The sequence below is a fragment of the Pangasianodon hypophthalmus genome, chromosome 16, assembly GCF_027358585.1.
Source record: "Pangasianodon hypophthalmus isolate fPanHyp1 chromosome 16, fPanHyp1.pri, whole genome shotgun sequence".
In the NCBI taxonomy this organism is placed as follows: domain Eukaryota; kingdom Metazoa; phylum Chordata; class Actinopteri; order Siluriformes; family Pangasiidae; genus Pangasianodon; species Pangasianodon hypophthalmus.
Genome location: NC_069725.1, coordinates 16,427,074 through 16,438,316, shown reverse-complemented (window position 1 = coordinate 16,438,316; position 11,243 = coordinate 16,427,074).

Below are 11,243 nucleotides of genomic sequence, written 5' to 3'. Positions count from 1 at the left end.
GAGAACAGCAGTTGTGTCCATTCTTGATTCAGTAGGGGTTAATCAGAATGTAATAGGACCCACTCATAGTGGTGGCTACACTCTTGATTTAATACTAACATTTGGATTAAATATATAAAATATAGTCACACTTCTGCAGTTTGAAGCTATCTCAGATCATTATCTCACCTCATATTAAATGTATCTTAATCATAATATATGCACCTTGCTGTCCTACTGCATCAAACGTACATTCACGTCAGCAACTGCACAGAGTTTTATCAGTAATCTCCCAGAGTTACCAATCATGATTGGATCACCGTCTGATCCCAAAGAAATTGACCAGGCAACTGAATGCTTAGAATCAATGTTCTGCTAGATAAGGTAGCTCCATTTAAAAGAAAAAGCTAGCACCCTTGAATAACAATCAAACATGCTCCTTAAAACAGACTCGAAAATTAGAATGTAAATGACATCAAACTAAATTGGTAATATTTCAGATAGCAGGGAAGGAGAGCCTTTTGAGCTATAGAAAAGATCTCATCACTGCTAGATCATTGCTAAGATTGTAGCAAGATGGGGGCAGTCGTGGCCTAATGGATAGAGAGTCGGACTTGCAACCCCGAAGGTGAACCTGAAGCTCATGGGTTCGAGTCTCAGGTCCGGCAGGGATTGTAGGTGGGGGGGGAGTGAATGACCAGCACCCTCAATGCCATGACTGAGGTGAGACCCTCGAGCAAGGCACCGAACCCCCAAACTGCTCCCCGGGCGCAGCAAAAAAGGCTGCCCGCTGCTGTGTGTGTGCACGTGTCTGTGTGCACTTGGATGGGTTAAATACAGAGCACAAATTCCTAGTATGGGTCACCATACTTGGCCACAAGTCACTTCACTTCACTTAAATAAATTGACTAGGAATAAGACCACATGAATTTTTTCAATGGTAAAATATAAAATATCAGGCAAAGAATTCAGATTGTTAATTTAAAACCAGACATTTTTATAACTACCACTTTAGATAATAATATAATGATATCAGATCAACAATTAGAATGTTTTACTCCCCTTCAAGAAACCGAACTAATTTCACTAATTTCATCATCAAAATCATCAACCTGTATAATATGTCCCTTATACTATGTTTCTTCAAACAGATAATTCCAAAAATAAGATAAGATAATATTCCTAAAGATAATCAGTTCTTCCCTCCCCTTTATCTCTAAGTTCCTAGAAAAGTTTGTATGCTCATGAGCAGTTATGCTTATACCTACACAGAAATAACATTCATGAAATAAATGAGTCAGTATATATGAGTTTAGGCCTCATCATAGCACTGAGACAGACGGGCCTCTGATCAGGGTTGTGTACCTGAGCGAACTTTTGGTCTTTTATGATCCGTCACGCCTACTCAGATCAAAAGGTACAGGCTATTTGTTGGTACCTCGAATAGTGAAGGCTGCAGCAGGGGATAGAGAATTCTCTTATAAAGCCCCACAGTTATGGAACAGCCTTCCAGTTAGTGTTCAGTGCTCAGACACAGTCTCAGTGTTTAAGTCTAGGCTGAAAACATATTTGTTTAGTCAAGCCTTTTGTGAATAGTTTTTTCTTAGGTAAAGGAGCAGGTCTGGTGGGTTCAAAGGCATAGAGTGTTGTGGTGAACTGGGATGTTTGGATGCTGTCGCCCCCCCCACTTCTCACGTGTTCACTCAGGTTTGTCAACAGTGGATTGGCTGGCCGCTTTATGTCCCAGGGTGCCCTCATGTCTGTGTTACCTTCTAGCGCCCCTTTTTAGTTATGTTTTACTATTACTGGGGTCACACTCAGACAAGCAACATGAAATTAATAAAGTAATGTTCTGCATTGTATTTTAAACCTGAAAATACAAGTGGAATAAGGAAAAAAAGAAAGTTCATTAACACAAAGGTGGGGTTTCTTCAGGCCTTCTATCCCTAGCTTTAATATGAAGTGCTCATTAAAATAATTTCCCCTGTTATTTCAAAACAATAATTTAAATGCATCACATTTCATAATGGCTAATCATGACTAATTACAATGAAGGTAAGCAAGCTGCTGAACAGAAATGCTATACTGTTGAATTTTACAAATGCTAGCTAGCACTATTAATAGATACACAGCTCTCCTCACACGACTGCCGCCATGGTGCTGAATGGACAGCGCCTCTTCAGCACCACCTTGCTGGTTCAACACTGAGCACGCCCCATGCTCGCCGCGACGACCGCGACCTCACCTTTCTACCCCAGCCACCCTCACCTTCTCACCAGCCTTTAAAGAGCACTCTTCTCCCACTTCTGCTTCCTGTTGTGTTCTGCCTCTTGCAACCTCTCAGTGCTACAATGATGGAGAATGCGGGCATGAATACAGACACAGGCCATGACCCCACAATGGACACCATGTTTGTCTCCTTCAAACCAGCCTTCAACAGCAGTGGTGACCCAGGAGCTGGCCCAAAGCCTCCGGATCGCAACCCAAGAGCTCCTGGAGCTGAAGAAAGGGCTGTCCGCCGCTGCTGTCCCTCTCCCTGACCCCTGCCGAGAGGCTCTTTACCAAACTTACCAGTTACAATGACGTCGAAGCATAACTCCTTACCTTTGAGAGGATCGCCCAGCATGAAGGCTGGCCTGAGGAGGACTGGGCCCACGCTCTCACCCCCTTCCTCTTGGGGGAGGCCCAGTTGGCCTATCATGATGTCTCTCCTGTCGAAGCCATCCAGTATGAACTCCTGAAAAGTGAGATCCTCGTACGCGGCTTTTTTCCAACCAGTGTGGTGGCAGTGTTCCCCTGCTGGAGCTACAACCCTAAAACCACCCTTCGTTGCCAAATGGACTCCCTGCTGCGTACCGCCAAGAGGTGGCTGCAGCCCGAGACTCCCACTCGCTTTGAGGTCGTCGAGAGGGTGGCTATGGACCTCTTCCTAAAAGCTCAGCTGGAATGTTGTCGGCATGTGGGGTGTGCACACAACCCACGGGAGATGCTCGAGGCACTGGAGCGCGCAGTGGCCAAATCGGCAGGGGTGATCATCGAGAGTTTACCCGGCCTCCACTGCCATGGCACGGTGGCCACCACCAACCGCTCTGCCTATGGAACTGCCAGGGACGAGCCCATGCCTACCGAGCTGGACCCCGCTGCCAACCAATGAGTCGACAAGCCCTGGCTCGCAGGCTGCACTCTCCACACCGCGACCCCTCCCAGTTCCCTGTGGAGATAAATGGCAGGCCATCCTTGGCCCACCTGGACTCTGGAAGCACCATAATCCTGGCCCGTCCCTCCCTTTTATTACCCCCACCTAAGGCCGATGGATCTCTAACTGTCTCCTGTGTGCATGGGGACGTCCAGGAGGTGCCGTGATAGAGTGCTAGAATGAGTGCTAGAGTGTAAGAGTGAGAGTCAAACATCAGGCAGAGGAATGGCCGCTAATCGCGGGCCTCATCCTGGAGCTCCCCGTGCCTCTACTCCTGGGTCAAGGCTGGCAGGGCTTCTCCACCACCAGGGCATCGAGGCCACCTCGGAGACAGAGGCCCAGAGCGATGCAGCCACGGGTCCACCGGGCCTGCCTGGCTCAGGGTGAAGGTGACGCCGGGGCGACCTCAGCAGGTGAGACCCCCACCCCTACTAACCATGTCTTCTCTGTGTTTTTGCAGGTCGTCTGGGAGGGGAACTTCGGGTGGGAGCAAAAGGATGAAGACAGGTTGAAGCACTGTTGGGGCCAGGTGCAGGTCATGGAGGGAGTTCAGCAGGACCCAGAGAGGAGACTCCCAGCTGCATACTTCCTGGCATGCAGGGGCCTCTTATACTTTCAGATGGAGTGCTGAGGCCAGCCCTGTGAACTGCTGGTGGTGCCCCACAGCAAGACCCATACCCTCATGCGCCTGGCCCACCCAACAGGAACAACAAATGGTCTACAACTGGCCTGCTCAGCCCAGGGAGTTCCAGCCTGGGGCCCAGGTCCTCCTCCTCCTACTTACCAGTGCCTCCTGCAAGTTCCTGGCCTGCTGACAGGGCCCATATATGGTCTTTGAGAAGGTGGGTCCCGTGAACTGTTGCCTGCAACAACCAGGTAAGCGCACAGACACCCAAATTTACCACATAAATCTACTGAAAAAATGGGCTTGCCTGTGTGTGCCTTTGCTAGTCTCCCCACAGGTCCACCTGAGTGTATCTTGGTCCACCGAGGAAAGGAGCTCAGGCCTAATGCACCTGGTCCACCACTACATCAAAACCCCACTGGGAGTTGTGATTAGACAGCGGCCCTACCGCATCCCAGGGTGATTGAAGAGTCCGCCAGCCCTGGTCCAGCCCCATTGTGGTGGTCCCCAAGCCCGACAGAAGCATCCGCCTTTGTAATGACTTCCAGCGGCTCAACCAGGTCTCCAGGTGAAACATTTGACAGCTACCCCCTCCCCAGGGTCGAAGACCTGGTGGAGCAACTGGGGTGAGCCCGGTTTATCTCCACCCTCGACCTCACCAAGCGGTATTGACAAGTAGTCCTCAGTCCAGAGGCCAAGCCAAAGATGGCCCTCACCACTGCCAGTGGCCACTAACAGTTCCCGGATTCTCCCGATTGGCCTGCACGGAGCTCCAGCCACTTTCCAACACCTAATGGACATCGTCCTGTGGTCACATCACCAGTTCGCGGTTGCCTACCTGGACAATGTTGTCATTCACTCCTCCACCTGGTCCAACCACCTCTACCACCTCGGGGAGATCCTGGGAGAGCTCCGGAAGGCTGGGTTGACCACCAATCCCTAGAAGTGTCATCTGGGGCTGACTGAGGCACAGTACCTGGGCTACTGGATCACCTAGGGGCTTCTAAAACCACAGTAGAAGAAGGTGGATGTGGTTAAGGAATATCCCCAGCCTCAACGAAAAAACAGGTACATGCGTTTTTGGGGTTGGCAGGGTACTAAAGGCGGTTTGTGTCTAACTTCTCTAGTCTCTCCCCTCTCAGACCTCACCAAGAAGGGACATCAGGACCGGGTGCGCTGGAGTAACGAAGCTGAGCTCGCCATCCAGATGGTCAAGCAAGCCCTCACCAGCTCCCCCATCCTATGTAATCCCGGCTTCAGCCTCCCGTTCACCGTACATACGGATGCCTCAGAGACTGGCCTGGGAGCAGTTCTCTCCCAGATGTATGTTTGATGGGGAGGAGCACCTGGACTTCTACATAAGTTAAAAGCTGAACCCCGCAGAGAGAAAGTATGAGGCTATGGATAGAGAGACCCTGGCCATCAAATGGGCTGTAGAGGAGCTGTGCTACTACCTGGTGAGCCGACACTTCACCCTGGTGACTGACCACGCTCCTCTGCAGTTGATGGCCAGGGCAGAGAGAAAGGACACCAACACCCGTTTGACCGGGTGGGTCATCTCCCTCCAGGATTTTTCTTTTCAGGTGAAACACTGAGCGGGGGCTCAGCACGGTTAACGCGGATGGGCTCTCACAACGGTTCTCCCTCTGGGCCCATCGCATACCAGCAGTAGGCTCGGAGCTGGGCAGGGGTACGGTGATGGCGTGCCGTCAGCCCGCGCACAAAAGACACACAGCGTTCCTCACACGACTGCTGCCATGGTGCTGAACAGACAGTGCTGGTTCAGCGCCACCATTGTTTTGGACAGCATTAGAGCGCTTGGCTGCAAGGTGGGGTGGAGAAGCTCGACTCAGCTGATGGCCAATTATTGCAGTGGTGGCTCCCTATCCTCCTGCAGAAACCAGGAAAGTACAAAAGGGGCCAGCAGCCGCTTTCATTGGAAAAGAAGGTATGGTAAAGCAGCGTACTAACATCTCTCTCCCTCTCTCTGCTAGAAGCCAAAGTCAGTGAGGACAAAGAGCCTGGACCCCTTCACGCTGACCCTCGCATACCCTGAGAGTGACCACCGTGCCTCCTGGGTCCTGCCGTAAAGCTGCTGCCCCGCATTCACTGCGATGACCGCGACCTGACCTTTCTGCACCAGCCACCCTTGCCTTCACACCAGCCTTTCCCATACACCAGCACTTAAAATAAGGAGCACTCTTCCCCCACTTCTGCCTACTGTTGTCTGTGTTCTGCTCCTTGAAACCTTGCAGTGCTAAACATTACATTTGTAGAGGAAAGATTCTGTTTATACAGGAAGCACTGCAAATGCATACCAGCAATTATAGGTGCTTCACTGTAAATTTCAGTCTCATTAGTTAATCAGTCTCATATAATAACACATTCTTAAGTTTAGAAATTTAATTAGAAATTAAAATGGCCAACCTTTAAATAAATCAAAATTATTAAAACCTCAATTGTAGTTGAGAACAATAATAGTGACTTGGTTTCTGAAGGCTTAGTTCTGAATAGTTTGGCTTCTTGCAGTTTCAAAGTAATAACCACAACAAGGCAATAATATGTTCAATAATATAGCATTTACTGAAATTGAAAGAGTAAACACCAATTATCTATTAGCTATGAATCTATTAGCTAATTCTAAATAGGGACAGACAAAGAAGAGTTGTGCACGTGAAAGAGAGAGAGAGAGACTTTTTGATTTTAAGATGCCTTTAATGCATTAGCTCAGCAATTTACATATTTTAAGAACAAAACCCCTTTGACCTCCCACCCATCTCCTGCTGCTGCTTTACTGGGTTAGTGACTGTTTCAGTGCATTGATGTTAGATCCAGTGTCGTCAGTGGTATTGACATTAGCATCGGTTACAGCGTTAGACTGGTTAACGTTGTTGCTGTGTTTAACAATGACCTCTTCCAGCTCCAGCTCCATGAAGTCACTGCTCTGTGATTTGTTCACTCCAGGCTGAACGGTTTTGGCTCCCCGGTGCTCTCCCACTGACTGTCCCCACACTGCTGCTGCTATAACCTGGCAATGGGCTTCTCTGCTCTCTCCAACTGCACAACTCTGTGCGGACCAAATTGAAAAGCCCAACTTTTTGTGTGACATCCCTGCACTTGAAGCACCTCAGGCTATCAGTGGTTGCAAACACAATATAGCTGCTCTCCCCGTCTTTGCACTTGAAACCCACATCCAGGGTCTCATGTCTATTGTTTAGAAACATAAAAACCTCTCTATGAAATGACAGGACGTGTTTCACTGCCAAGTTTTTGCAGCTGAGCGGGATCATTCTCATGGGGCTGGCGAACTCTCTGAAGCGGGCCAACTCACTTCGTTTTTAATGAACAGGGCCATGTTTGAAATGGTGACTCATGACGCAGAGGCAGATAGAGGGGAAACTTGTATCATGATTCCTTTTAGCCATATTCCACTTTCAATCAGTGCACTGACAAATCTTTCCTTTTTCAGGAACACCACCACAGCTTTATTCATTTGAGAGGCAGAGTAGATGTTCTCACACCCGACCTGCTCTCCCATCGCTAACTCCTCCACCTGTGTTCCACTATCTGGTACACATCTGACACCATGCTGGAGAGACAGCGTCCATGGCGTCCTGCTCACTCACTCCCGCTTTCAACTATTTACAGTTCATGCGGTGGCTAAGTGTTTAGCATGCTTGCCTCGCACCTCCAGGGTTGGGGGTTGGATTCCTCCACCCTTTGCATGTGGAGTTTCCTCCGGGTAATCCAGTTTCCTCCCCCAGTCCAAAGACACGCGTTGTAGTCAGATTGGCATCTCAAAATTGTCTGTAGTGTGTGCGAGTGTGCGATTGTGCCCTCTGATGGGTCGGCACCCCATCCAGGGTTTCCCCCGCGATAGGCTCCCTGTGAACCTGTGTAAGATAAGTGGTATAGAAAATGGATGGATGGATAAACCTGTGTAAGATAAGTGGTATAGAAAATGGATGGATGGATAACCTATTTAATGAAAAAGAAAGAAAAGGATAGAATGTAGAAGTTCAGAAAAATTGGCAAGACGCCAAAGAGCACTCCATGTATTCCCTCATGTGCAGAGAGAGAGGAAAGGAATGTGCTTGTGTGTGCGCGAGGGAAAGAGAGAGTGCATGCTCTGCTTAGAACGCAAGTCTCCTTGTGCGTGTTCACACTGAGCTTATAAAAAATGTATTACCACGAACCATATGAGATATGTTTCCACACCTCCTGGTACGTGAAACAAGGAGAACAAAAGGGAATAGAAATATGCTGGGGACTTTAAAAGACTTGCTATAGAAACTCTAAAAATATTTTCAATAACAAAAGTTCCAAAATGCAGTAACTTTAATGGGAATGATGACACAGAGTGCGACTCGGGCCTTTGTGTGAATGAGCGCTGATGTGGCCTTTGAAAGAGTTGTCCTTATGTAGGGTTTGGTGCTGATGAGTGGTGAAAGAGCAAGTTTATTTTGTCTTCGAGTGCATTTTGCTGGTTGATCCATCTGTGGATTCACTTTCTGACAGAGTTCAATCAACTTCATAACTTGTGGAGGTCCATCTGTCCAATGAATTTCAAATCATCTGTTTTGCATATCTGTGCCCCTTGGACACAGAGAGAGCAAACAAAGCCTGGTGAAGTCCTACTGATGGCTCTGTCCTGGTGGATGCAGAAGGTTCTACCTGTGTGGAGAGAGAGGGAGCTAGGGGAAACATCAGCCGAGAAGAAGGGGAAGGAAAAGGGTAGGAAAAGCAGGGAGAAAACTGGGTTCAGGGGGCCAGTTTTGGGGCCCCAGCCCCTCGGTTCTTGAGGAGGAGTAGAGAAAAGAAAGAGACTTTCACTTTTGAGAGTACTTTATTTTAAACATTCATGATGTGTCCACCATTTACATCAAATAAATAGCATTTTTAAATACATAGTAACTTGAATAAAAAAATAAATAGTTAAATGCATAAATAAAAAGGTAGATAAATACACAAACATGTAATGATTAAAACGCAGTAATACTTTGGTTTAAAAAGTCAATTAAAACCTTATTTAAAACTTTTCATCCAAACTCCAGTGCAAAGTTCATCATTTGAAACAGAAAACACTGCTTCCCTATAGCACCAATTCTGCCTGAACTTTTCTCAGTCCCTCATGCATTTGTAAAAGTTAAAAGCAATGACAGTTCTTGCTTTCACTAGTCTATGGAAGGTCCTTGTTACATTGCGTTGTGCATTTTGTGTCATAGAATCCAGGGAGTTAGATGCAATTGCAGAATTTCTTTAATAATAAAACAATTAAAAACAAGACTGGAAAAGGACACAAAAACTGGAACAGCTAAAACAAGGAGCTAGACAGAGGTGAGGGGAAGCGAAAGGCAAGGCAAGGCAAAGCAAAGAAAAGCAAAGCAAAGAAAATGCAACATGAAACAAAAAGCCACTCGCAGTGCAAATATAACAGAATACTGGCAACCATACCAACTATGCGCAAACGCACACAATGCTCCACAACTAAGGAGCAAAAACACAGAACTTACATAGGGAACTAATTGGGGAAAGACAAAACAATTGAGCACAATCAAGGAAGGAACTGGAGCCTACAACAAAAGAAGAAATTTCTTTTCTCAGGTATTTCAAACCAAGGATATTCAATTCAATTTTATTTGTATAGCGCTTTTAACAATGGACATTTACAGAAATAAATGGATTCACAAAAATATATTGTAAATATGTGAATTTATACCTGTGAATTTATCTCTAATGAGCAAGCCAGAGGTGATGTTGGCAAGAAAAAATTCCCTGAGACAATATGAGGAAGAAACCTTGAGAGGAGCCAGGCTCAAAAGGGAACCCATCCTCATCTGGGTGCAAGGGATAATGCAATTATAAATAAATCCCTTCTATTATTGTGTACTATATGGACAAATAGTGCAATTGTGCAACCAATAAATTCATCACAGTTTTTGCAATAAGTCCGGTTGGTTAAAATCTATCCACTGTCCACTGATGGGTCCTGAGTACGAAGGTGCTCGTGGCAACTGCAGCCCCAAAGCCACTACAGCAATCGCAGTCCCAAGCCATTACAGTACAGCTCCCCATATGTGATCCCCAAGTCATCTCCACAGCCCGCAGGTGGCACTATCCCCAGCAATCCAAGTGGTTCTTCAGGCCGCCCGTATGGGACCACCCCCAGCAGCAGTGAGCGAACTCAACCAATGAGAACTCAAACCAGAAGTAGGGCATCAAGATGGGTCAGGCAGGTCCGGGGAGCAGAAGGGGTCAGGATCACTGGCATCCCAGAAGTAGCATGTGTAGCTCGACAGAGAGTGAGGGAGAGAAGGGGAGAGATTGTTAGGTAAGCTTTTGTCCTCTAATGGTTAAGGACAATGTACTTTGCGTGCAGAGTGCAAGCAGGGACTCAGGCAAGACTAGCTATGACAGCATAACTAAAAGGAAGAGCCAGAAGCTAACACAGACATGAGGGCACCCTGGGACATAAGGCAGCCAGCCACTCCACTGTGGACAAGTTGTCCCTTGCACAAGCCTCAATTCCCACCTACTTGATGAGGACCACCATCATACCGCTGCCAAAAAATAATAAGCAACCTGTCTCAACGACTACCAGACACTCAACTGTCCAGCATCATACTGGACACTCTGGACACTCTCCAGTTTGTGTACAGACCAATAGGTCCACAGAGGATGCCGTCAGCACAACAGTGCCCTCACACACCTAGGGAACAAGGACAGCTATGTTCAAATGCTGTTTAATGACTATAGCTCAGCATTCAACACGGTGACACCATCTAAGCTCATCAACAAAGTTTCCACCCTTGGTGTGCCCCCCACCCTCTGCAACTGGATTCTGGACTTTCTAAGTGGCAGACCCCAGTCTGTTAGAATAGGGAACCACACATCCAGGACAATAACTATTAACACAGGAACTCCACAGGGCTGCGTGCTGAGCCCCATGCTCTACATGCTCATGGCGTCCCAGAACACATTGATTATAAAATACTACGTTTGACCTATAGTGAAGGAGCAGATATGGAGGGTTCACGGGCATAAAGTGTTGTGGTGAACTGGTATGTTTGGATCCTGTTGCCCCCCTACTCGATTTCACTCAGGTTTGTTGACTGTGGAGTGGCTGACCGCTTTATGTCACAGGTCGCCCTCATGTCCATGTTACCTTCTGGCTCTCCCTTTTTTATGCTGTCATAGCTAGTCTTGCTGGAGTCCCTGCTTGCTCTCTGCATGCAAAGTACGTTGTCCTTAAGCATTACGGGACAACAAGCATACCTAATAATCTCTCTCTCTCTCTCTCTGTCGTGCTACACATGCTACTCCTGAGATACCATTGATCCTGACCCCTTCTGCTGTCCAGACATGCCTGATCCATCCTGATGTCCTACTTTTGGTTGGAGTTCTCATCAACCGGTAATCACTCGCTGCTGGCCCCACATGGAC